The sequence below is a fragment of the Sciurus vulgaris genome, assembly GCF_902686455.1.
Source record: "Sciurus vulgaris genome assembly, chromosome: 15".
In the NCBI taxonomy this organism is placed as follows: Eukaryota; Metazoa; Chordata; class Mammalia; order Rodentia; family Sciuridae; genus Sciurus; species Sciurus vulgaris.
The window spans coordinates 10,217,305-10,245,108 of NC_136476.1; the positions used below are offsets into that span (position 1 = coordinate 10,217,305).

The following is a 27,804-nucleotide window of genomic DNA, read 5'->3' on the forward strand; positions in this document are numbered from 1 at the left end:
AAAACAGTATAGTGTTATGTATATACATGCTTAAATGCAGTTATATAGCTTTACTAGTTTTTTCACATACCTTAGTATTAAGTAAAGTTTCTAGAAAACCTTTCCATTCCACATTTGGAGCAACTGCTGCAGAGTCTGAGCACCCTTTCAGTTGCTACTGTAAAGTGTGTCATGCCTCACCTTAAATTATTTCAGGCTTATTATCTGGGTAGCTAGTATTTGGTGCGATGCAGAAGAGACCTGGTTTAATAGAAATCATGCAATGGTCTGGGACAAATTTAATGAGCACTGAGCTGGTTACTGAGAGCGTTACAGAATTTTTTCTGGACACCATTATTGTCTTCCTCAGAAGGGCTTTGTTTTTATGTTGGTGGTCAACACAGGAATGACTTGTGGCATTTTGTCAGCATAATAGCATTGTGGCAAGAATGAAGAGATGTGGTGCCAGGCCTGCTTTTACCATTAACTAGTTGTGTGGATTTAGTCTGGTCTCTTAATAATGCTGTGCCTCAGTTTATATGTCTGTAATAAACAAGGAATTTGAGGTCAAGTATCTTGATGGCCTTTTGTGGCTCTGGGATCCTAATTTTGTGCCCCTTGGATTCTGACATTGAATGAGGCATGCTTTCTTGAGGGCTGATATGAACTAATTAGGATCTGATTTTAAACCATCCAGGAACTTCTGAGACAAGGGGAAAGTCACATTGTTGGTATGCTCACCACTGTTATTTAACCCTACCCTTGGTGTCAGTCTCTGGTTTTAACAAGCATCAGGTGCTTCTGACATACAAGCCTAGAAACTGTAGTGCTCTCAGTTCTTGTATTCTTTAGCGCTGCTGTGGTGCACTGTGGCTCAATGGACACACTCACGTTAGCATGCCTTTCTTTGCTCTGATACTTGGTATAGGAAAGGAAGAAAGCTTTCTCTTCACTGGAGTTCTCTGAACACCACTTGGCTTATGGCTGAGTTGAACAAATTAGGAAGAAAAATGATAAAATATTCTAGAGAGGATGGAAATCTGGCTAGTGTCTCTTATCGTGAAATCCAGCTGAGCCCTGTCTCAATGATAACATTATCATTTCCTGTATCAAATGCAAACAAAAGATGAAATGGGACTTTCTCTGAATCACATGCTAAACCAAGGTGCTGTAGTTTGTATCTGAATGTCCCCTACAGGCTCATGTACAGGCTTGCTCTTCAGCAGGTGGTTCTGTTGGGAGATGATGAAATCTCTTAAGAGGTGAGGCCAAGTGGGGGAGGGCATTAGATCATTAGAGATGTCTCCTTGAAAGGGATGTTGAGACTCTGGCTCTTCCTCCTCTCTTTCTCTGCTTCCTGACTGCCAAGAGGTGAGTGACTTTGCTCTGTCATATACTCCCCAGCATAATGTTCTGTCTTGCTGCGGGCCAGCCAGTCTATGTACTGAAACCTTTGAGACTGTGAACCAAAATAAACTTTCCTTCTTGAGGGTGATTTATCTCAAGTATTTTGTCATAGTGATGGAAAGCTGACTAACAAACACATGTGGGCAATGAAACACGATGATGGTTTTTTTTCATGATGTAGTCTCAAAGATACATTAAACATTTTTCAGTAAGGGTAAATTTTTGTGCCATTCAGGTAAGTTGGGTGCAAAATATTTGTGACCTGATTTTTGAATTTGATAGACTAGATACACATTTGTTACACTGAAGGAAAAGAATATCTTAATAGGTTGTTTCTTTAATAGTAAATATGTTGGGGACAGTAAATTCCAAAGGCCAAATCAGGTTTTAAGTGGTTTGTGAAAGCAGCAGGCAGTAGCTGTGTCACCCATGTGGAGTTTGGTTGCAGTTGTTAGTTGGTTCAGTCTCATTGCCAGCCAGCTGTATTCCATTTACTTCCTTAGTTTTGATAGCCACAACATTTATTATCTGTTCAAACACTGGCAGATTAAATACCATAAGAGGATTACTTAACAAAGCAGTCACAGATGAACTATCTTTTGTTTTGTTTTTGTTTTTAATAAAGAAAAGAAGACTTGGTTGCGCGTGGATTCGTTGCCTTGGAAGTGCAGTTGGGGCACCCTTTCCAGGCCCTTGGAGCCACTTCTGATCCACTCATGGCTTTCAGTGGTGGACTTTGCAGGCTAGTCCACGTTAGAATTTGCTTTGGGACAGGTCAAAGGGGAAACAGGCCTTTCCTCCATGTAGTGTTTTGTAGTGTTTACACCAATTTTAGGTATTGTCTTAAAGATATTGAACTAGTTTCAAAGCATACAAATCACTTTCTTTATATCAATGTTAGCAATGATTTCTACCTGGTAGGCTTCACTGAGGCAGTGTACTTGGGAACATACACTTTTATTGGAGTGTATTATTTTGTCTTTAATCTAACTTGAAAGCAAGTTTATTTTACTTATTGAAAGCTTTGCATAGTAAATTAAAGAGGAGATTGCTTATTTTAGTAGGGTTCTCAGGAATATACGTAATATTTCCCTGCTTTCCCCTTTTGAAGTATTGTTCATATTTTCCCAGTTTAATTCTTGTCTTTGGATATGAGTCACTAACATAAAATCTGATATTTTGTTTTTGTTTATTATTTATTAATGGATGTTTACCTGTGAATTATTAAGCAATATACAGAGTGAAACAACTGTTGAGTTTAGCAGTTAAGTGACACATTTCTGATTTAGCGTGGTAAGTGTAATTTGGAAGATGCTAGAAAAATTAAATAACTATTGGCTATTTTGTATTGAAATTTGAGATTAAACAATAACTTTATAAAAGTTAATAATTTGCATTTATTTAATTTTTCTTTATTAACTGCTTTGGCAAGCCCTTGAAAATATTTTAATTTTTTAGTGGGGGAAGTACTAGGGCTTGAACTCAGGGGCACTCACCCACTGAGCCACATCCCCAGCCCTATTTTGTATTTTATTTACAGACAGGATCTCACTGAGTTGCTTAGTGCCTCACTTTTGCTGAGGCTGGCTTTGAATTCTGGATTCTCCTGCCTCAGCCTCCCAAGCCGCTGGGATTACAGATCTGTGCCACCATGCCCAGCTAAAGTATTTTAAACTTAATAAATATACAGTAAAGTCACTGTTGAATACTATAAATATACTTATTTTCTGCGTGACATCATTTTTGTCATAGAAAGACTAAAAGTTGGGACATGCAAAGAAAAATTTCGTAAGAAACAGTTATCCTTTGTGCTGTTTTTATTTTTATTTTTATTTTGGGTTGACATATGCAGGGAAAGTTCTTTTAAAGTACAATTTTTAGAATTTCAACATTTTCCCCTCCATTTTGTAGAATTATTGAGTTACCTCATTGTAAAAGAACAATAGCAACCAAAACTTAATCTCAATTACAAAAATGGAGCGTGTTTCTGGCTTTGAATTATTTCATTAAGCAGGATGGAGAAATAGAAAATACAGATATCACCTAAACCTTTTAATTTTAGACTACCCAGGAGACTTGAACCAACAGGGAATTGGATATAGTTGAGTTTTGTCATTTTACCCTCTTGTAATTATCCCATTGATCATCAGGTGACTTTAGTGGCAACTGGAAGGAATGGGTTGAGAAGCAGGACTTCTTTGTGATATGAAGACCCCAGGTTAGGCCAGAATTTATGCCATGTCTCACCCCTTGCTATAGAACTGCTCTGTCAGTTCTCATATGGATTGATCCTGGGGGCAGAATGACTGTTGACAAAGCTTATTTAGGAAACTTTGAAATGTGAACTTTCCTTGATCATTCAAAACTCTTGGACCTGATGATTCCTGGAGATAGTGCTTCCCCCAGTGGTGCGCCACCCCCCTTCTCATGGTCTTTCCTGTAAACTGAGCATGGAGAATTGTAAGGTTGGGTGATGTCAAAAGCCACAGAATTCATCTGTGCAGAATCCTCTCCTTGAAGAAACCCCCTTCTCTGGCATCCAGGTTGAGGGGCTTATTCCAGTTATGGCTGCAGAATTATTCAGGCTTTACATAGAGAGGTTGACCCATCTGGATGTTCACATTTAAGTCAACAATTAGGAAAATAAACTATGAAGCCGAGAGACTAATTTGTCTTGTATAACTTATGAGCAGTCTTGAAGATATTTGTGAAAGACGAGTCCAAACATCTTTAGCGATGGCTAATATATTAAAATAAGCAAATGAAAGTGATTCTGGTAAAAGTTGATTATGTTCAGCATTATTTTGTAGATGTGCCTTAGAGTACACTTGGTTGGAAGTACAGAATGTTAATCTTGGCTGCATGTGCTTTCAATCTTATCTAAAGAATGTGTTTTTTTTTCTTCAAATTCTGAATTTGTTTTATAGCCTGTTTTTAATATATAGTAGACATTTTCAATAGCAGCATGTTATTTTTAATAGCTGTCAGTATTAGTTTTGTAGCTGTACTACAAAACTGATTTTTATTTTTTTGTATTGAGATTCTATTTATTGATTAATAAAATTTTTTCTTTAGTTTCTACTTACTATTTTGTACCCTTAACTGATTCTGCCACCCAACATGAGAACATTGTAATGACTGTCACTGTACATACATTTTTTTTACATTAGTTAACTAGTTCTCGCATAAAAAGTACTGAATTATTTAAAAAATAAGTGCCATGCATGCACACATTAAAAAATTTTAAATAGTACAGCAATAGATAAAAGGAGAAGCAAAAGCCTCCTTCTCTTTCTCCATTTCTTCCCTAGAGATAACCTCTTGTAAACATTTTCTTGTTTATCCAAAGATGTTTTTTGTTTTTAATACACAGAAGGTAGATACTGAAATTTCAGTAGATGGACAATAGGGTGCAGAAAGGGGCCTGGGAGTGTAGCTGTCCGCTGAATGGGCAAGGCTTCCTGAAGCAAATGGCTGCTGGGGTGTGTGGATTTCAAGGATGGAATGAAAATACTATGTTCACTTGTGTTTCCCTGCATCAGGTAGTGACAGCCATCTGGTGCAGAGGCCCAAGAAGCAGATCAAGAAAGAATCAAGGGAGAAGTGAGCAAGCTTAACCTCCTGCAGAGAGGGAATGAGATTGTTCCCCTAAATGGGAAATTCCCTTTGTTAGGAATTGAGAATTTGGAGATGTTTTGAATTGACCAGCATACGGATATGAGCTTAATGGAATCAATTCTAATTGCCTACAGAGGAGCAGAGTTTCAGGAAAGCAACCTGGTGAGGACATTACACTGTTGTTTAAACCAGATATGATGAGGCTCTTTAGTAAGGGAAGAGTCAGGGTAAATAGGAAGGTGCATCTGTAAGAAATAAAATACAGGAAGAGGCAATCCAGGGAGAGTTGTTTTATACCAGATGGGGTACAGCTTGGCCACATGAATCTGGAATTTTTTTGAGGGTAGTTTCTTCCAAGGGTTCAAGACAAAAGCCAGATTGCAGAGAATTCAAGAGGAAGGAATAGAAGAACATTAGGATTCTGAACCACAGCAGAACTTCCTTTGAGCTTGAATATGAATAATGATATAGGAAACATGTGAAACTTTCCTGCCCACGAAAAGAATTTGCATGTGAGTATCTTAAAATTTCTTTAAAAAGGAAATGAATCTTCCAGTTCTGAAAGACCTGGTATTAGCCCCACATCTTTGCTTGTAGTGAGAGTACCAACTTTCCTTTCCTCTAGCTCACCTTTGTCAATTTCCCAGAGCTGCTGGGGCCAGAGGTGAGAGAGATTGAGGATAGTTTTCCTCAGCTGCTGTCATCCCTTCCTTGCTCTAACCTGAGGCTTTTAGATGGAAGTAGTTGGCAGGGAGGATAGGTGCTGACCTTGGACTCTTGCATTGCTTCTCAAGTCACAGTTGGTTCTCTGCTGGAGCCCTCCTTTAGCCACAGGCCCAGAAGCATTTCTAATCCCGTCAGTCCTGAGAATCTCTCGGAATTTGAATTCAGCTTTGGTTTCCACTGTGGAATACTGCCATGACAATCCACCAGTGACCTCTGAGCCCTGTAGCCCTGCCATGCTGTTTATTATTTCTGCTCCTAGGGACTAAAGCCCCATCCTGGAACTTTCACCTCCAAGCTGGGGCAGAGCTCTCTTGGCTTTCAGTCTTAAGGGCTGTGGCTGTTGCTGGATGGCTTGGTGGCCTTCCACCTGGGTCGTAGAGTTATGTAGACCTGGGTTCAAATACCAGCTCTACCACTATGTATTTCAGTGGGTTCAGTCAAGCTATTTAACCATCCAGCAACAGTGTCCTTGTTTCCTGTTTTAGTAACATGTATTTTCTGTGTGTCTGTTATCACAAGAGTATGACTGCTTCAGGAAATGTGGAGGAATTGGTTAAAAACACAGGGTCTGAAGTGTATGTGAGATCTTCTTGGGAATACCCTGGGCACCTGAAAGAGGCCACAGTCATTTGGGAGAAGTGTGCCATCCTGTAACAAGATGTCATGAGTAGAAGAACAGACTTTGATTTCCAATATGCATCCCACATTGAGAGCACCAGGGCAGGTGTTTCAGATGGAGCTGTAAGTTCTTGATTGGGTGCTGTGCAGTTGGGTCTATGTTCTGAGGCTTCAGGGTCAGTTGCTATGGGATTATTCATTCAAAGATGGATAGCGAATCTCCAAACAATACTAAGAAGTCCTGCTAGGCTGCAAAATGGGAAAAACAATTTTTTTTTTCCACAAAAGGTTTCTATAAGAATAAATTACACATTATAGGTCTGACTTGTAATGGATTCTCAATAAATAAAGTGTGGTCCTCATTCTTTTTGCTATTCTCAGTACACTTCTTTGGACCCTGTGCAAATTCTTAAATCTGTGGGACCCGAACTAGTACTAGAGTGGGCTGAAGCCTATGGGCAGAAGATTTGGCTGTAACTCCTTATCAGTTTAAAATGACTAGTTTAAATACTGTCTCTGTATTATTACACTGAGGTTCTCCAAGGATTTTAATGTAGATATCATTTGTTTATTGTTCATACTATGATAAATATGTTAATTTATTCACAGTCTTATTTTATTCAAAGCCATTAATTTATGCCTTTGAATGTTATGATAAGTACAGAAGGAATTCAGCAATGTGTATTAATAATGATAGCTGATATCTAATGTTTTCTCATGCCAGATGTTTTCTAGGCACTGTTACATATGTTCACTTTTTTTTTATTTTGCGGTGCCGGGGATCGAACCCAGGGCCTTGTGCTTGCAAGGCAAGAACTCTACCAACTGAGCTATCTCCCCAGCCCTATGTTCACTTATTAAATCTTTAATAACCATGTATGAAGCAGTTACTCTTATTTTCTCCCCCCGCCTCCCAGCTGGGGGAAAAAGAGGCCCAGAAAATTTAAGTAAATTGCTCAAGGTCACACAGGTATTGAGTAGCAGAGGTAGGCTGTGAGTACAGGCCATCTGGCTGTGACACCTGTGTTCTGAGTCCTTGCTCTTTCCATGGTCCCCACAGTGTTGGCATCACCTGACAGTTGGTGCAGTCTCAGGCTCTACCCAAGAACTGCAGAATCAGGATGGGCATTTTAGTAATATTCCCAGGCGATTGGAATGCACAGCTAAGTTTGCGGAACAGTGCTCTGGACAATTCTGCTTTACCATCATTATCTCAGTCCTGAGAAGATCCTAGTGTTGTGGTCATCAAACAGTTGTAGCCTATACAGTGCATGTCTTGGTCACAACTGTCCTTCTGACATTTAAGTTCACAGGCAGAACACCAATGGAATTTTCAGACATTTTGGATTCTCTCCCAGACTTCCTCACGTCATACACTTTGGTCTCTTGTTCCTTGCATGCATCTACACACACACACATGAACTTCCAAAACCACTCCCCTTTGGCGTTTGTGAAGTTTATTAACTGTAGAGAAGGCATGGCTTTTCTCTGGCGCAGGGCAGAGTCACAGCTGTATATTCATGACTTTTTTGCATCTTGTTACCTCTTCTCTTTTCAGGTAGGAATCCGCCCCAAGTGCTGTGACCCTGGAAAGTGCAGCCCAGCACATGGCCCACTGCTTATCTCCTTGTGGAAATAGCCTTGACAATCTCGTCCTGGCTCCTCTCCCCATTTGTAAATAAATGTCTTTCTTGTTACATAAGTAATTATAATTCAAATATAACCGCATAATAAACATAGAAGGAGTAGCCAAAGAACCTCAGGGGAGTTAAGTAACTTAAAAGAACAAGAATGAGGAAGGCTTTGCCAGGCGGAGAAGAATATATGGTGGGTGGGGGTGGGGGGAGGAAATAGGAAGTTAAAAGTCTAGAGTACTAAAAGAGTTTGACTTGTTTCTGGAGAGGAGTTGGGTGTGGCAGAGAGAGGGCAAATAAGGCTGCATTGTGAGTGACTTTATCATAATAAGAGTTACAGAATTTTACTACTGGGCAGGCACTCTGCTGAAGGCTGTAGGTACATTTCATCTGCAAACAAACTTTGCATCATTTTCAATTTGCAGATGAGGTAAGGGAGTGACACTGGTGGTGGAGGTAAGATAGGTCGCCCAGGGCTACATATCTGTGCGACTGAGACCCTGGGCTTTAAAACCAGGCATTTAACAATTGCTTAACCCTGGGACCAGGCATCTATTTAACCTGAACAGTTATCATAAAAATGTTTTGTAAAACAAAAAGCACAGTTAACACCAATACAGAACAGTATAGGTTTTATTGATTTATTTTTGTTTTGGTTTATTGGGAATTGTGTATTTCAAGAGAGGTTTTCTAGCAGTCCACAGTGTAGCTCTTGGGCTCACATGGCTTGACTTCAGTCACAGGTCTGCTGTGTTCAGGGCTATAACATGACTTTTTTTTTTGTTTGTTTGTTTGGTGGTTGTAGAAGGACAGAGACCTTTATTTTGTTTTTGTTTTTTTGATGTGGTGCTAAGGATCGAACCCAGTGTCTCATACATGCTAGGCAAGTGTTCTGCCACTGAGCTACAGCCCCAGCCCATACATGACCTATTTTTGATGGGGTTACCAAGTGTTTTGGGGTCTTCTTGAAATGTAAAAGCTTAAGAAGAAAATGCAGGATTCCTAGAGAGTACTGGGAAAGAAGTTGGTTCTCTGTATTCTCAATTCTTCCCTAACTTTGGGTGGCAGTTACTCCGCAACTTTGGTTGATGGTGTGGTACTATCTTAGTTCAAGTGAAAAGTTTCTTTTTCCAAGGTAGATTACTTGTAAGGATATTTTGTTCATCTTGAAATTACTAGGACCTCTGTTTTTCTAAACACATCAGGCTTCATGAAGATGTTTTTTTCTTTAGTTTCTGCTACTTCTGTCTTGTAACATCAACTGGCAGGTGGGGATTACTCATTAATTAGTTATGCCCCACCTCAGGACTTAGTTCCTCTCTCTTTGCATTAGTTAGCTTTCTTTTTCCTATTCTACAGCAGTTAACTTTCCTTCTGTACCTTGGTCCTATGAAATGCTCTAGGAATGAGTCTTAAGCCCCCTTCCTCCAGGGAAAGCAGCAAGGCATTTTTTGTTTGGAATGAGAAGCATACACAACTCAGGATATGTGGTAACTGTGTAAGTGGTGGGAAAATTAGTTAGAGGATGTAAACTTGGGCAATACAGTAACATCACTAGACCCCAGTTTCCTCCTTTATAAACGAGGAGGAGGTAGGTTCAGGATGAGCCTTCAGGGTTTTCTTGAATGAGGTCTAAAGTTCATGTTCGTAAGGAAATTTCACCAGCAATTCTTGACTATCTTTGTTTAAGAGGTTTAGCACTCCTGTAAACTTAACTATATTGTTCATTTTCTTCATTTAAAATTTATTAATAGCTTTACTGAATTGTGAATGACAGTTTAATTAGATCATCTGTGTATAATTAGGGCAACGATTTTTTTTCCCCTAAGAGGATTTATTTTTTATTCCCTAGTATGCAGCTTACCTCTAACCTAGGTAATTAAGCATTTTAAAGCATTATCCAAATTTCTATCTTCCTAATAAATTCATTTTCTTGAAAAGTCACATGCATGAAATATGGAGGGCAGATTTGACCTAGGTTTTGCATGTAGTCATAACCCAGCTAAACACAACCCAAGACAGTAAATTTATTTAGTTTAGTCGTTTAAAAAAAAAAAAAAGGCAGTGTGGAATTCAAGAAAATCTGTTTTCTGCTTAATGCTTATTTTCTTACTTTTTGAGTAAAACAAGCTTACACCTACTTCATAGTGCTAAGTTTTCAAAGCTGACAAATAAGTTCTCATTAAAATGTTATGTCTCTTGTAAAGGTGCTACATTAAACATGTAATAGAAAATCAACCTTATCTTATGAATGGTCCTCAATTAATAGCCCCAGAACCAATTTATATTTGGCTTTGCAGTGTGTTTTTGTACTTATATTTGAGTATGGGTGTGCCTGATATTCTGGGAATTTACAAAACTTCAAACAAATAAGGAAGTCCCAACTGTGAAGACAGAAGGAACTGGAAAGCTGACAGATAGACCTTGTCCTTCCCCAACTGTCTTGCATAATTGTCTTTGGTGGGCTGAGACCCTCCACATTCTGAGATAGAAAATTCTACCCAAGCAGAGCTGCTTTCCCTCCCATATTCTGAATTATGATCTTCCAGGAACTGGGTGCTTAATAAAAGCATTTTGATTTTGAATACCTGAATTATTCAGGTATTCTCATCACACCCCTCACAAGAAGGTAATCATGGAATCATAGCTGCTTTAAAAAGGCAGGGTGTCATTTTATGTTCATTGTTTTTATGTTTGCATTTTACAGGATTGGCTAAGTTGATATCAGAATAGCAGACCAGATTCTCTTTGCATTGTAATGAGTAACTCAGGAGCAGTTTATCTGCAGAAGAGCTGGCAATTGATTGACAAGTGCTATATGAAGGGCCCCATGAAGCTCCATTAGCTTTTAAACATCTTTCTCATTGGCCTGACTGTAAGGTGCCTTGGAAGATGAGTTGTAGAATGTAAATATAGAGGAAAAGGGGACAGAAGCAGTTTAGTAACTGGTCTAAAGAGGGTAGGTGGGTTGAGGTAGCCTGATGGCATGTGGATAATTGGGTGCCTTAGAAGAGTGGGTTAGGTGGCAACCTGCATATATATATATATAGCTTCATGAAACATCTACTGTTGGTGCCGTATGATCTTTGAATGATGGAGCCGGATGACCTGGTAGGACCGAATATTTATGAGCCTTATTAGAATAATTATTAAATACTGTCATTGTAGATTTTGATGCATAGTATTCTATATGGATCAGTTGATTTTGAACAGGTATTATTTGAAGTTCATACCGTCTCCTTGTTTTTTCCTTTAATAGATGATGAACATAGTCTCTCACTATTCAGTATTCTTCCAGATTCTTATTCTGGTAGTTGTCTGATATGATATGGGACATTTTAAAATTAAGAAATGAATCATTTCTATGATAAAGACAATGTATTTTGTTTCTAATTTTAATTAAGGGTAACTGCCTTGTATGAACATGCCTAGTAGAGATTGATATCATTATAGACAGAGAAGACACTGTGGAGTTTATTGAGTCTGATTCATTGCATATATGAGGGAATTATGGCCCTTTTAAAAATTTTTTTTTAGTTTTTGATGGACCTCTGTTTTACTTATTTGCATATAGTGCTGAGAATCAAACCCAGTGCCTCATACGTGCTAGGCAAGTGCTCTACCACCAAGTTACAACCCCAACCCCTTATTTTTTGTGACTGCTCAAAGTTAGATATTTTAATGGCAGGAAGGAGCTAACATTCCTAGTGTTCATGGCCTACTATATCATATCATATCATATCATATCATATCATATCATATCATATATCAATACCGTATATTATATTTTTCCTTTTCTCAAAACACATGGAACATATGACAGTGTACACTATAGTTAGCATCTCTAGATTTCTTGTGTGGTTCCTGTTTTTTCTTTAAAGTGATCTCAAGTATCAAATTTGGCTATGAGCCAAAACTCATATTTGAAACCCTTCCCTGGGTTGTGTGGTTTGAAATAATCTTGAAACCCATGTTGACTTGAGAGCTTTTGAAGTCAGAAATGGGTTCTGCAATGCCAAATACATGCCATTTGAGTTTTTTGTCATCACGTACTAACTGGAACTGGTAGAACTTCGGTAAATAATGTTTTAGTCAGATATACTGTTCCTACCTATTAAGAAGTCACTGGTCTTAAAGCGTTACTTACTGTTGAGCTAGACACATTCTCTGTCTTTAGTCACTAATCATGTGTTCCAGTTCTTTCATTGATAAGAAGAAACTGAACAAACTGAAACCCAGATAGGTAAATTGAATCATTCATAGTCACATAACCAGCTGGTTAGTAACTGGGTCCAAGTGCAACAGATTTCTGGGATTTGTTAAGATCGCTTAGAATTTAGTAAGTGCTCACTAGAAATCTGTAAAATATAAAGAAAAAAATAACATTATCTGTATTCTTGCAACTCAAACACAGCTATTGATCACATTTTGATTAGTTTCTTTCCAAGTATTTATGTTTTGAAAGCTTTATATGCATGGATTGAGGTGTGGGTAGGTAAAGTAAATTTTGATTAACCTCTTTTCTTTGAATCTGTTGTATTCAATGTCCTGAGGTCAAGGACTATTAGAAGAGTGTTTAGTGGGAATTTATTCATTTTCTACATTTTGGTGGGTTTTCTCAGGAAACCTTTTGGAAATGACTTAGTATTATTACGTTTTTTTTCTTTGATTAGAACAGAAACTGATAATACAAGGCCTTTGGTTTTAATCCAGCATGCTAGTTCATTTTATGGTCTGTTTAGCCAACCATTTGAAAATGCATCATGGTGCTCATAAAGTAGGGTCATGGATCACTGCAGAATTAGTAAGAAAAACAATCCCAAACACATTCTGCTAATGGCAGGTTATCTTAAGTATGACTCACTAGTACAATCATTCCTTTGTAGAATTCTTGACCACCCTTTGAGATTTTTCTTATGTATTTTATTTCATTTTTATCTTTACAAGACTGTAGTCTTGAGGAAGTCCAAATCGGGCTCTAAACCACCTTATTTTTGACGTCTTCTCACTCAAAGACCATGATCTTTCAGTTCTCTTACCACCTATAGTATACCTCCTGGAAGGAGGTAGAATGTGCGTTTTAAAATTTCTTTTTAACAACTTTTTTCATTTTATAATGTAATGCCTCTTCCGTTTGTTAAATTGGGAGAAACTGAGTTAGCAATCGGGGAAAAAAGAGATAACCCATTTTGATACTTCATTATTAATCTTTCTGTCCTGCTTTTTATGTAAAATGGTGTGTGTGTGTACACATTTTCAAGAACAGGTGTGATATTTGCATGAGGATTTATAATCCATTCTTTTCATTTGGCAATATATCACATACATTTTCATATTTAATTAAATGTAATAAAATAACATTTTTCATGGCTGCAGGATTTCCCTTTATATGGATGGGCCACCATTTTGTTTTTAACACTCCCAATTGTTAAATGTTCAAGTTTTAATTTTATTTATTTACTTGTTTATTTTTGTACTGGGATGCTCAACCACTGAGACACATCCCCAGCACTTAATTTTTTTTTTTTTTTAATTTTGAGATAGGGTCTTGCTAAGTTGCTGAGGCTGGCTTTGAACTTGGCAATTCTCCTGCCTCAGCCTCTCAGGTGCTTGGATTATAGGCATGCACCACAGTGCCCTGGGGCAAGAATGATTGCAGTATTTTAACACATGATAGCTGTTGCTCAATTTCCCTGAAAAGAAATGTAGTTATTTGCATTTCTTCCATTAGTATATAGAACGCTATTTTTCTCCTAGATTTCAGAATCCTGAATATGATCACTTATAAACACGATTGTCAATTTAATAAGTAAAAAAATTAGGTCATTGCCATTTGAATTCATAGTTCTTTTGATGCCAGTGAGGCTGTTATACTTTAATTGATATTATTATTTTTTCCAGATTGCCTGTTTTCTTATTGGGAGAGTTTCCTTTTTGAAAATCTGATTTTCACATACTTTTTTATATATCTCACTGTTAACTCTCCATAGTCTTTCTCAAATATTGTTTGTTATGAGACTTCATACACTTTATAGAGTTTCTTCTTTAGCAAGAGCTGACACAAAAATAAGTTTATGTGGTCTCCTGTTTCTGTGGACCTATCTTACTTTTAATACTTTTATAAGATGAACTGATTAGTCTTCCAGTATCAGACTAGGGTTCTCATTTTCTTTTATGATCACATAATAAGGTATTTCCTAAAAAGGAGAATGAACTATATGCTTTGAACACCTTTCCTTCCTTTTTCTTTATTGTAAGACAGTGAGGCTCTGGTCTAGGGTCTGTTCATTGTATGCCACTTCAGTGGGAATGTTACCTTGCCCACTCTTCCTCCATAGTATTCACCCTAAGTGATATGAGGGTTGTGAACTAGGGCTGATAATCATTTTTATTCTATATCCCATGTTGTTCACCTCTGCAGTTTTTCTTAAGCTTCTGAAATGTTCTGTTCTAACCCTCTTTAATGTCAGGATACCATTAATACAACAATCACGTGTGTGCCCCAGTTTGCCAAGCATCCTAGCATAATTTTTAATAGTATCCCTTTATTCTCAAAAGTTACCCATTAGGGATGATAAATTATATGGTCATCCTGATCCTTAACTATCAGGATATTATATGCATTAAGTAATCCAATCAGAATTACTTCTTTGATTTAGTTTTTTTAAAAATTCATGTGGGGATCTGGGGGAATCATTGCTTTCCACATGGTTTTGTATTCTTACTGGGTGAAGGAGTTCCGTAACCATGTCTTAAAATACCCAACATAGGACTATAAAATATTCTTCTTGTGGCATTACATATTTGATTCTGAAGACTTAATCATTTTTGTTGGACAGAATAATGTCAGCCTAAAAAATAGGTTGAAATTAAAGTTCTATAATGATTTTTCTCCCAAATCGATTCTGTCTTATGGCTAATGATTTGTGATTTATTTTATTGGTTTCTGGGGATGTATTAGGAGAGGAAAGGGAGGATTTTTTTTTTTTTTTTTTTTTTTTTTTTTTAGTGTTTTGGAATTACTTAAGCTTTATATTGTTCCAAAATGGTAAAATCACAAGACTTCACACTTAGCAGTAGTTTAGGACACCAATTGTACTCTTCCAAAGTCTAAAGAACTTCAGTAAAAATAAATGGCTTTCAATAAGGTGAACTGAAATACATTCAGTTCTTTGTGCTTCAGGATCACAATTTTTTGCTCAAACTGAAGGCACATGGCTCATGCCTAGCTGTTGCAGGCATTAACAGAATTTGGAAATTTACTTCTGGTCCAGCAGCTGTTCTCTGGTGGAGTATGATAGCTGTTGCCATAGAAGACCTTAATGTGTATATTTATTCAGCATTTCTGGATCCTTTCTCATCCTACCTTTACAGTACTTGGAATGTGTAGTGGCTCAACTAATATGGGGGAGTAGCAGGAAAGAGGTAAGTGATTCTGGAAGGCAGGAATGACTTGATTTGTACTCTTGTCTCTCTCAGGGCAACCTGGGCAGGCCCTCATACCCAGGACCCCTCCAGGCTGCCCTCTCTTCCTTAATGCACCCATTTCTATGCAGAGGGGCAGTGGACCATGTCAGTTCTATCTATCTGATTCCTAGTGCTCCTTCCATTGCATTCAAAACTTTGCATCAACCAGTGTCCAGTATGTTTTTGACCCCTGCCTTGACATTCATTTGAGCATCTTTAGTTAGCAGCATTCCTCTTCCATATCCTTAGGAGGAAGATTTCCAAAACCATGTTTCTAGCTTCTACATCCTGCAAAGGAGTGCATTTGCCAGTGCAGCATCTGAAAAGTGGCTCAGCTTCACCCTTCCACCAGGTTTTCTTTCTGGATCCCCTGATGGGGCTACAGGCTCTACCATTTTCCCACCTTTTCAGATTGGAGTTGTGATGTACTCTTATATTCCTCTTCCTCCCGCTTTCCCACAACCACAGCCTGCCTGTTCTGTCTTAATTGTTAAGTCCTTTCTTTTTTCCTGTGTTCACCACACAACTTCAGGCTTGTACCTTCTGCCTGGACCTTTGCAGAAGCTTTCTTTGGCCCTGATTCTTTGTTCTGGGTCTTACTTGTAAAATGGAACTATCCATTCATGCCATGCTTCTGATTTTCCCAACAGACTCCTATGGTGAAGTTCACTCCTGCTCAGAAATTTTCAGTTGTACCTCATAGACTGTTGAATTACATCCAAACTCTGGCATGTGTTAAGTGGGAAAAGAACAAAGCGACTACACCAAAACCTACATATAAATATATACTTTAAAATCAAGGGGAGAGGGAGTGCATTTACTAGTAAACTTATCTGACTGAGTTTTCTAATTATTTTGGTTAGCTGTTTGATAGTTAATTAGTGGTTTCATTACTAAGATGAAAATGTTCTAAAATTGTGGTCATGGTAGCACATATCTGTGAATACACTAAATCCCTTTGAGTTGTATGCTTTAAATGGGTGAGTTGTAATGTACATGAGTTTCATCTGAATAAACAGAAGAAAGTTCATTATACCCATGCTTTATAAAATTCCTGTGTATCTGTTATAGAACAATATAAGTAACTCCTGATCCACCTCAGCAGTAATATTTTTAAGAATACACGATCAGGGGAAATTTCTTCACCTCCATGTTCAACATTTGTTTGTGGAAGATGTAGACTATTGTATAGTCATCCCATTTAAAATGTGGTGAACTCATAGCCTTTGAAAGACAGTTGATGGGGAAGGTCCTTGGGAAAGCTGCAGGTAGGCAACAGCATAAGCCTTCATTCATTATTCTAGTGTCAGCATTAGGCTTTAGCTTTTTGATTTTTGAGGTCCTGATGCAACTCTGTGTGAGAGAGATTTTACAAATGTCAGGAAATATCACTCCACTTAGCAATACCTAGTGATTCAGTATTTCCTTTTCTTTTTTAATTCATTTAAATATTTTGCATTCATTTTAAAAAATTCTGTCAATTTCATTATGGTTCAGTTAAGTAATCACAGTCTGTGTGATGCCCTTCTTTCATTTTGTGCCTTCATACATGTCTACCTTTTCTGTGATGAAATATTTCAGGGACAAGATTGCATATAAAATGATTAGTTTCTGTTTTTGTTTTTAAACTCAGACCACTTTTGTCACACAGCTTCAAATGTTTTATTTGTATATTAGGTGAGTTTATTTTAAAAAATGACACACGTATATACTATCATAATTTGTTATACTATCATAATTTGTATCAGCATTTGTAGATCTGTTCAAGAGCTATACATTATCTTGGGTTTTGAGGCATCATCTTTAACTCTAGAATTTTGCTTTGTGAATCAGTTTGATTGGTCTTAGACAAAGAGAAGCTCAGTTTAAACTAAGGAGGTAATTGGTTTCACTTCCCCTTTTATCATTCAAATGGTAAGAAGTTTTCATATGTACAAACCTTAACTAAATGTTAATGAAATGCACCGGATGTACTTTCTTTAATTTTATTTCCTTAAGGAGCAAATCTGGTTTCAAGTCTGTCCTTTCTTGTTCTGTCCCTGTAGACTAATTTCTAGGTGTGATCCTTCTTATCAGTGCCTGCCCCCTCTCCACCCAGAAGGCATATTTCCATGTGCAGTTTACTTAAGAGTTAGGAGAAAGGCAGTTCTTTCTTGACCATTGCGATTTCTGGAAAAATTGAATGGTGAAGGCCCTGCTCCATTATCATTCTGTTGAATGACTTACTGTCCCTGGCTAGAGTGCTGGAGAAACATATGGCCATCAGGCTAAATAAATTTTAGAACAGAATTTAAATTAATGAAACAAACCAGAGGGTAACTCTTTTAACTGGCTTGGAGAAATTGTCTTGACATCAATTGGTGGTGCCAGATGTTGCCCCTCTCTCTTTGGATGGTACATGTGAATGTACAAGAAGTATCATTGGATTTCTTTGGAGTAATTCAAATCTAAAATAACAGAGGCATTTAAAAGTTCACCAACATCTACTACAAAGGGACCATTTCCTCCTCCTTGCAATGGTCAGTGTCCCAGCTTTTTTAAAAAGCTGAATTTTAAAAATTATTTTTGTTTTATGCTTCCAGGGGAAGTGAGAACGCAAATGAGTTCCTAATGTATCTCGCCATGGCATAGTTATTGGATCTTCCTAAATTAGCCTTTTGGAAATGATTAGTTTCAAAAGTTAATCACGAGATCCCCCCTGCCCAGCAGCTACTATGATTTTTGATGAACATCAACATTTCCCTCAAGTGAGAATTTTAAGATATGAACAATGCATAGTTTTGGAGTGTGTGTATGTATGTGTATGTTTCCTTTATGCTCTTTTTATGTAAAAGGAAACATTTCTATAATTTTAGTTTTCATTTTAACTAAATCTCAGAAACTACATGAACAGTGGACTTCTCAAAGTCCCTGTTAGGTCAGTTAACACTATAGGAGTAGATTTAATAGCCCTTGTTTTCCATAACACTGTCCTATCTTCCAGATCCTTTATTAATTTTATGTCTACGAGGCAGCTGGGGAACATACACAAGTCCTTCTTAGTATTCCCAGTGTCATTATTTGACGTTATCAGGACAGTATTTGCTTAAAAAAAAAAAAAATACCATATTCTGCAATCTAAAAACCTGTTTATTTTGTGAGACATTCTGGATTGTTGCTTCTCTAAATTAGAGCAGTATTTGGCTTGTTCCCTGTAGTACCTTAAATTTCCCTACCTCAAAAAATAATTATTTTTACAGGCTCAAAGTGAAGAGCCATGTGAGTAAAAGAAAAAAAAAAAATCTTGACATATTAACCCTGACTGATGACTACTGTAGTTTTGTCATTTTGAGTTAATATTTGAATATATGGCAAATGATTTTTCAATATGAAATTTTTCTTGTCTCTTGAGAAATAGAATTGATTTTTTTTTTTTTTTTTTTTCCTTAAAAGGCTGTATAACATCATACAGAGAAGGAAAACAGTCATAAAATCTGAAAGCTGGAGGGAACCCTCGAGGTTATTCTGGCCTGTGTGCTCACCATTAGCTCTCAGAGGCCAAGTGTTTGTATGGAGGTCCTTGTCTCCAGTGGGGCAGGACTGGGGGTGGGGTCTTACTTCAGATGCTGCTCTTTCCATGCCACACCCCTGCCTGTAGTTATCTTCTGGTGAATGTGAGGCGAAGTGGACAACACAGTTCTGACCCATCTTGAGCCTTTTCCTCTACTGTGAATTTTAATCTGTTGCTCTCCTTTAGGGAGGATCATGTGAGCCATTCTCTCCTACTTCCTCAGAGTATTTCCAGGTTTAATGAGAATTGCACTGTCCTTTTCTAAAGTGCATCTCATTGTTTCCCACCCACTGCACTTTTATAGTATGCAGTTTATGTTTGTATGCCCTAAAAATGTAGATAGTGTGCATTCACATTTTTTATTGCCCACCCCCCAAAAAAAAATCATTGTTAAATTATGTGGGATATTTAGTCTGAAGGGTTCCCATTTCTTAGAATGTTGTTTTGACTTGATATTTCTATGATATCTTCATGCATTCCAAATAATATTCCATGAACATCCCAGTTTTTTATGAAGTATCTATATAGCAGTGGCTACTTTATAAAAAAGTGTCTGTACACATAACTTAAAGACCCAAACCTTTTATGTTTTCTTTAGCTAAGCAGATTTATCTCATAGGAAGTAAAATTATAACCCGGCTTTGCAGTCTGCTCTGACTCATCCATTGGCATAAGGAGCTCAGTCATGGCTGCGTCCTTGCCTTTGTTTGAGAATGTAGGACATAAATCATGTCCTCTGTGTCACTAGTGTCCTCCACATCAGTGCAGCAAAACCTATGGGTATGCAAAAAGTGTTTTTGGTTGAAACGAATCCACATTCAAGTCGGATGTACTCTTTCCCCAAACCCTTTCTTCTTTAGGCTTCTCTAAGAATATAGCTATGCAGGTCAGAAATGTAGGTGTTCTTATTTCTCTTCCTCCTCTTACCACTCATGTCTTATCTATCTCTTATCTAAAATATGTCACTTTTCTCCGTCTTCCTGCCATTTTGGTATAAATTACCATTGTTTTTTGTTTGGATTACTGGAATACCCTAATAACTTGTCCTTACAACACATTATTTTCTTACCATATATCAAACCATTTCTCTGGTTAAAACTCTCCAAAGCTGTGTAGTGTGCTTAGAATAAAATCTGATCTCACGTCCTGAACTGCAGTGCTGTATGTGATTTGGCCCCTGCCTCTGCAGCCAACACTCCTACTTTACCTCCTACTTCTTTCCTCACCACCTACCATGCCTGCTTTGGCCACTGTGTCCTTGTACTGCTAACCCATCAACTAAACTTGTTCCTACCTCAGCCCCCGTGTCAGCTGGTCCACTGCCTCCAATGCTGTTTCCTTCTGATTTTGTTGTGTTTGGATCTTGAATATGCAGGCAATAGCATTAGTGCTTCTTCTTAGAAAGGCTTTGCCTTTTTTCTCAAATTAAAGCAGTAACCAGGCCACTCAGTATTCCATTATTCTTTTATTTTTAAATGTATATCCTGTGTTGCCATCAGATACACTATTATTCATCTGTCAGTTGGTATAGCATTGGTTCATGTTTGCAGGTTATCTGTTGAGCGCCCTGTGCTGTATCCTTGATGCCTGGAAGATTGTCTTTCATGTAGGACACGCCTATTTCAATTATGAATAAGCAGTTCAAGTTAAATATCTCCAAACACTGTGGCTTTTAAAAAAATGAGCTATTTGCCTGTAATCCTCTTAACTCGTGACTCAGGAGGCTGACACAGGAGGATTTCTAGTTTGAGGCCAGACTGAGCAATTTAGGGTTAACCTTAGCAGCTTAGTGGAGTTCTGTCTCAAAAATAAAAATTAAAAAGGGCTGGAATGTAGCTCAGTAGTAAAGTATCCCTTAGTTTCATCCCCAGTGCCCCAGGGGGGGAAAAAGTATTGAGATACTGGAAATCATCATCTCATTTATTTTGGGGAATAAAGAATTGAATCAGGACCAGTACACTAAAAAGTACTTGCCTCAGGTACAAAATTGAAGGCCGCTTCTCAGTTGCCAGTGCAGTGGGGCTCAGCACTGTTACCCATCCTGCCTTGTTCACCATAGATTTTCTTTTTCTCTTTTTTTTTTTGCATTAAAATTTTTTTTTGTTCTTTTTGAGGTTAGTTTTGTTTTCTGGAAGTGTCTTATTATTTTCTTGTGGTTCTGGGGATTGAACTAGAGCATGTTAAGTACATATCATCACTGAACTATATCCCTAGCCCTGGCATTTTTTAAATTATTAAAATGCTATTTCTTTTGATCACTCAGTTTTTGGAGTCTCCACCCCCAGCCCCTTATCATACTCTTTTTTCCCAGTTATTTTGCATTATAAATCATAGCTAGTGTTTATTGATTGTTATGTGCCAGACACTGCTTTGCTTGTATTGACTCACTGAAAACTCACAGCGGAGTTGTAAAGTAGGTGTAGCAGGCCCCCTCCCTCCCTTATCTGTGGTTTCACATTTTGTAGTTTCATTTACCTGTGGTCCGCTGTGGTCTGAAAGTACCACATGAAGGAATTCCAGAAATAAACAATTAATGTTTTAAATTGTCACTGTTCTAAGTAGCGTGATGGAATCTGATGCTCTCTCCTCCATCCTGCCTGAAATGTGAACCATCCTTTTGTCTGGTGTATCCACACTGTATAAGCTACCAACTTGTTAGTTACTTTTAGCTATCTTGGTTATGAGACCTATTGCAGTGCTTGTGTTCAGGTAACCTTATTTTATTTAATAATGGTCCCAAAGCACAGGAGTGATGATGCTGGCAATTCAAATATGCCAAAGAGAAACTATCAAGTCCATTTTGTTGTTGTTGTTGTCGTCAATGGATCTTTATTTTATTTATTTATATGAGGTGCTGAGAATCGAACCCAGTGCTTCACACATTCTAGGCAAGTGCTGTACCGCAGAGCCACAACCTCAGTCCTCAGGTTCATCTTTAAGTGAAAATCCTTAACAAGGAAAGAAAAAGGTTGTATGTTGGGATTACTAAAATCTGTGGTAAGCAAGTATTGTCTATCCTTGAAGTTGTAAAGAAGGGAAAAGAAATTGGTATAGGTTTTGCTGTCACATTTCAAACTGCAGATTCGGATCTGCAGATATTAGGATCTTTAACATTCTGGAATATTTTCATTGCTGTTTTTGAGAGTCTGTTAAATAAATGTGCAGTGAGTCTAATGCTTAGGGATGGAGATGCAGATCTGCTGGTTTTATCAGGACGGCAACAAGGAGGCAGCAGAATGACTGTGCTGGTGACATAGTTTAGAAGACCCATCACGGTCTGCATGTTTTATTGATCATTGGTTGGGAATACATACGGGCACATAAACTACTTTCTGGTTAGAGTTAGATTCCCCATTATGTTTAGAAATACTTTTGTGACAATATGATCTTAAAATGTAGAATGATTTTGGGAAAAAGTTTTTGATTTGTAAACAAAACATTGCACTGCACATCAAAATAAAGTGTAGATAGATAAGTATAAAATAGAAAACCATGAAAGCTAGCATAAAGTACATAGGTGTTTGAAATATTTAAAGAACATAAATGAAAGAATTCAAAAGGAAAACAGGTGAATGAATTCAATACAAATACTAAACTTATGCACAAAATGAAAAAATGATGTTGGGGAAATATTTGTAACCAAGCATTAATTTCATTCTTAAAAACTAAATTGTTAAAAAATGTAAGAAAAACAGCAAGTCCTTAAATAATTGTTTAAATAAAGACAGGTTCATAGATGCAATACAAATGGGCAAGAAAAGAATGAAATGTGTTTCTTACAGAAGTAAGATGTAAATTAAAATAAAAAAATTTTTTTTGTCTCTCAAAATATGTTTTAAAAATTTTTGTGATGCTGGGGATTGAACCAAGGTATGCTTTACCACTGAGTCACACCCCCAGTCCTTTTAAAAAAAAATATTTTTTTGAGATAGGATCTAGCTAAGTTGGTGAGACTCTAGCTAAGTTGCTGAGACTGGCCTCAAATTTGTGATCCTCCTGCCTCGGTCTCCTGAGTTGCTGGGATTACAGGTGAGTGCCACTATGTCTAGCAAATGTAGCCTTCTCAAAGGAGAAACAAGAGAAGGGTCTGAATTGGCTGCTTACAACTGTAGGACAGTCATCACAGAAGGTGACATCCTTGGATCTAATGATATTTCTATGATGTTGTCCTAAGGAAGCAGAGATTGAACTAAAGATTTTTGTTTAGGGATGTTTATCAGAGCATTATTTATATACGTGGAAGGCTAGAAATACTCAGAATGTTTTATGCCAGGGGAACTGTTAAGTCATAACACCTCCTTATGATAATCTTCCAATCATTATTAACCATTTTTAAAGAATAATTAGTATGGAATAATTATGAGTATAATAAGTGAAAAATAATATAATATTGTTTCAGTTTTTTTTCCAATCAAGATCAGAAAAAATTCTTTTACCCAGAAAGAGACTGAAAAGAAATATTCCAAAATGTTTAAATTTTAGAAGAGTTTTCTGTAATAAATACTTAGAACTTTCATAAATAGGAAAATTGTTTAGTATTTGAGGATACAAGATCAGAAACTGAACAGGTAGGAGATCTTGATGGTTCTGGTCTGTCTTCTTCCTAATTAACTGTCAACCAGCAGAACCCTTTAATGAGTCACTTCCTTCCTTTGTAAAATCAGTGAGTTTAGGGCTTCTTAGTTTTGTTTCTCTGAAATACACCCAGACACAGAAGAGAATGAACATGTGCTCCTGGTGGGAAATATGGGAAAGGTTGAGCAAATCAGCTCAAAGTAACCTCCTTAGAGTTTTTAGCATGAAACTTCATGTGCACTTTTCTGTTCTTCTCCAAACTATGTTAAAGTAGGGAAGGAGGGAGAGGGAGGAAGGGAGGGAGGGGGGGAGAGAGAGAGAGAGAGAGAGAGAGAGAGAGAGAGAGAGAAAGCATACACCATATAGTCAACCATTTAAAAGTGTACAAATTCATGGTTTTTAGTACATTCAGAAAGTTGTTCCAGCCAAATTCAGTTGGGTTTTAGTACACAAATGTTTACCATGGGGATACTTAGAAAGCTCTTCCACCTTTGAGTAATCTTGGAAGGACTATCAAGTAACTTTCCTAGGAGGATTTAACCACTTTGAGATACCCAGGACTATGTGATCTTCCAATCCTTTCAAAAATTTTGCCTGTCTTTCCCTTAAAGACAACTTAACTGGTTTATTCATTATTGATAGTTCTGGTTACTTCTGGCTTCTCTGTCCATTCAATTTCTGCTCACAGTCAGTGATACTAAGCTCCATTAATTTTTCTGCTGTATTTTTATTTTTAAAAACTATTTGGGACCTTCTTCCAGACTGTGCTGGGGATAAAAGGTTAAGTGCCCCCCAACCTTTTCCTTCAGAAGACAGGTATGGTGACTTTGGTGTCAGAACTGCATAGTTTCAAATGAAGATTTACTATTTAAGTGGAGCAAAATGTGCAGAAGGCAGAATATATGTATTTTAAAGTGGATATGGCTTGGAATGTGGAAAACACATGGTTTGCGTTGGACCTTTATTAATTTACTTTTATCTCAGTAGTATTAATTCTCTGCAGGTGTGGGGTAATTATGTACTCAAGGTTAGGAAATTTGTCTTTGAAATATGTTTCTACTTTGTCCAAGATTACATGGAAGTAGCCCAAGTTCAGCTTTGGTGGTGTCGAGATTCCATATTTCACACTCTTGGCCTAAAACAGCGGACCTGAAGTACAGTTGCTTGAATTTTAATTCAGCTCTGTGAGACTTGGGTTTTGTTTTTATCCATTCTTTACTGGGGTGCTGGCCAATCTGGAGAGCAGGGCAGGGCATTTGGCCTGAGCCTCCATATTCATCAAGGGCTTCAATTGTAGACTTCTGATGGTTTGACAACATCTCCAAATACAGTCATGAAAGACCCTGGCAGGATGAAATGAATATATTCATTGTTCAATTTTAAGTACCACAGTTTTGTTACTATGTTTTGACATTTCTTCTTTTTCCTGGGAACCTAAAACAAAAAGTGGAAGTGGTGTGGTCCTCCCTCAGCCTGTGAAAGACCCTGCTAAGCTGTGTTTTCTTCCTCTGTTGTAGCATGAAAAGCATGAACCAGGTGAACCCTTGGAGTTCCTAGTGTCTGATAGTTTTCCAGGGCCCTTGTATGGAAATGAGGTACCAGAGTTCTTCAGAGCAGTGACAGTAGTAGTGACATTTTGAGCAGCACTTGTACATATGTGGATTGTCCTTGGGAGCTCTTTTGGTAAGAGAATAGTTCAAGAAACCAGTTAAATGTGAGAAACCAGGGAGCCCATGATTTCTTTCAAGAATAAATGCAGATTCATGACCATTAAGAAGATAGCATTCAGGGTGGGTTCAATCTCTAAGCACTAGAGGAAAAAGAAGAAACTCATACTGTATGACTGACTGAAAACAGCCTTTTTTTTTTTTTTTTTGGAAAGACCTAACAGCCAATTATATCCTGCAAATGGAATAAATAATCACTGTTAACAGAGATACTTCATGTCAATGTGATACGTAGAGTAAATATGAATCTGTGGCAGCACTTGTATGTGGAAATCCTGTTTTGTTGAAAAGATAGTGGCAAAGAAAGCCCAAAGTGGAATCATGGAAGTGTGTGTGTACCTAATAATGCAGTATATTCTAACAACTTACAAAGTAATGCACTCCACTGTAGGATATTAAATTTATACTTAATGTTTGTTCTGATAATTAAATAGTCTCATTTTAGGCTATTTTGGTGAGCTGGGATAAAAAATGGCAGAACACTTGCCTGAAGGTACAAATAACTTTTCTGGGGACAATTTTTAAAAAGCTGTATTTATGGAGAGCTTTGAAAGAGAGAGCAGTATTTTGTGGGACTTACCCTCAGGTGTGTTGCTTTTCTTGTTAAAATTATTAAATAACTTGATTTATCCAAATTAGCAAAAGTAAGAGCCTGTCCCCTTGCTTGGACATTTTATATCAGGTCTCTGTGCTCGATTTTACTCTGCCAGTGGTCTTGGAAACAGAGTCATATTTATTTTAGATTGTTCAGAGTTACTTGTGCTTTTCATTGCCCTGTACTGTGAAAAGACATTAACCATTACTGAATTCAGGAGCAATCTGCTAGTAGAAAAGTCTGCATTCTTTCATTCAGAAACAAAGAAATTATAAACCATCTTATATTTTTCATGTGTCCTTAGAAAACATCATTTTATGTAATTTGAAAACAATGTTTTTTAAGTGGCACCACTTTTTTCATACTGTGAGCAGATTATTTAAATAATTTACTATCTCAAACTGAGAATATCGTATACTGCTTTAAAAATAGGGGAAAGCCATATGAAATTAGTCTTACACACTTCTTACAAATAATTTATCTCCACAATGGAACTTCCACTAAACAAAGAAACTGAGTTTGTTGCTTTCAGTGTTTTAGTTCCTGTACTTTTTTTGTCTTAATTTTAATACAGAATAATGCTTTAACTTACTACTTTTATCATTCTCCCTGTAACTTTGCATTACACAGATTTTCTCTTACCTGAAGTTTTGCTTCATTTTCAATTTGATGCATGTATGTAATAATATCAAAGTGTGAGCATGAAGCTGGGGAGTGAAATTTACTTGGAAGGGATGGCTGTTCCATTGGAAGGTGGTACTAAGATTCAAAATGAGTCTCCATTAATTGAAGTACCTTTTAAAATTAGGTTGAGTGGATCAAAGTTGGGTATAGCCCATTTTTACATGGTGGATAGAAATTAATTACTTGGATTGGGAACCGCTGTGGGACTGAACATCCTGTCAGACTGGGACGGAACTTCTAAAGGCTGGACTTAAGCCTGGTGCAACCTTGCCTAGCCACATCTTAGCCATGTGGCCTCATCTGTCCAGGACCTTTTCTGTAGAAAAATGATAAAGACAACTGTTTTACAGAGTTTTGAGAGGATAAAATGTCAGTGTGTTTCAAATTGCTAGAGTTGAATACAAATTTGTTTCATTTTATTTAAAGATTTTTAAAATGTATACGTACTTTAGATGTTGATGGACCTTTATTTTATTTGTTTATTGATATGTGGTACTAAGAATCGAATTCAGTGCCTCACACATGCTAGGCAAGTACTCTACCACTGAGCCACAACCCAGCCCTCTGTTTCATTTTTAAGGGAGGGAATATTTAAAAGGCATGAGCCACTGTAGGTATTGGAGGTGTGTGTGTGTGTGTGTGTGTGTGTGTGTGTGTGTGTGTGTGTGTGTGTGTGTGTGTGCGCATGTATGCATGTATGCACACAGATGCATGTGCTCTGGCTGATCGGTGCTATATTTATTAATACTTTGGGGGAAGAGCTAGCAGCCCTGGATTCTGGTTTGGGCTTTATCATTTTTTCACTGGGTGACACCTGTTTCTTCATCACAGTTGGCATTCAGAAGAGTGTCATGAGAGTGAGGTATTGAAGAGAATGCACTTTGTGAACTGGAGAGTACCGTATAAATAAGATTTATAGAGAGAAGGAAAGAGGAGTGAAAGAAGGTATTCTCCATTCCCTGTCCTTCATTTTATTAATCTGCTTCCTTTTCAGTATTTGTACTAGTCAGAGTTCTAGCAGGAAGCAATGGCACATTCTAACTTGGTGACTGAACACTTCTTAGAGTTTTATAAAGCAGTTGTTTACAAGGGTATGGACCAGGTATAGGGAGTAAAGGCTGGAAGAGTCAGGCAAGGAGAGGGGGCGGTTACTGGAACCCAGGAGGCCACCTGTTGGGAGCTGTAGCCTTTGGAAGGGGACATAGCTCATCTGTGGTGCCCCTG

At 37.5% G+C, this 27,804-nt stretch overlaps 1 protein-coding gene across 2 annotated transcripts in view; it reads left to right on the top strand.

Moving 5' to 3' along the window:
- LOC306644819 (guanine nucleotide-binding protein G(q) subunit alpha) overlaps nucleotides 1-27,804 on the top strand; it is a 273,199-nt gene that overhangs the window by 70,752 nt on the left and 174,643 nt on the right. Inside the window, exon 1 of one of the 2 annotated variants that reach the window (XM_079112106.1) lies at nucleotides 7,812-8,022. The exons of the other annotated variant lie outside the window; for it this stretch is intronic. The gene's annotated coding sequence lies outside the window, so the exon portion shown is untranslated. Of the gene's footprint in view, nucleotides 1-7,811; nucleotides 8,023-27,804 lie in introns of those variants that run through there. 2 annotated transcript variants of the gene reach the window in all.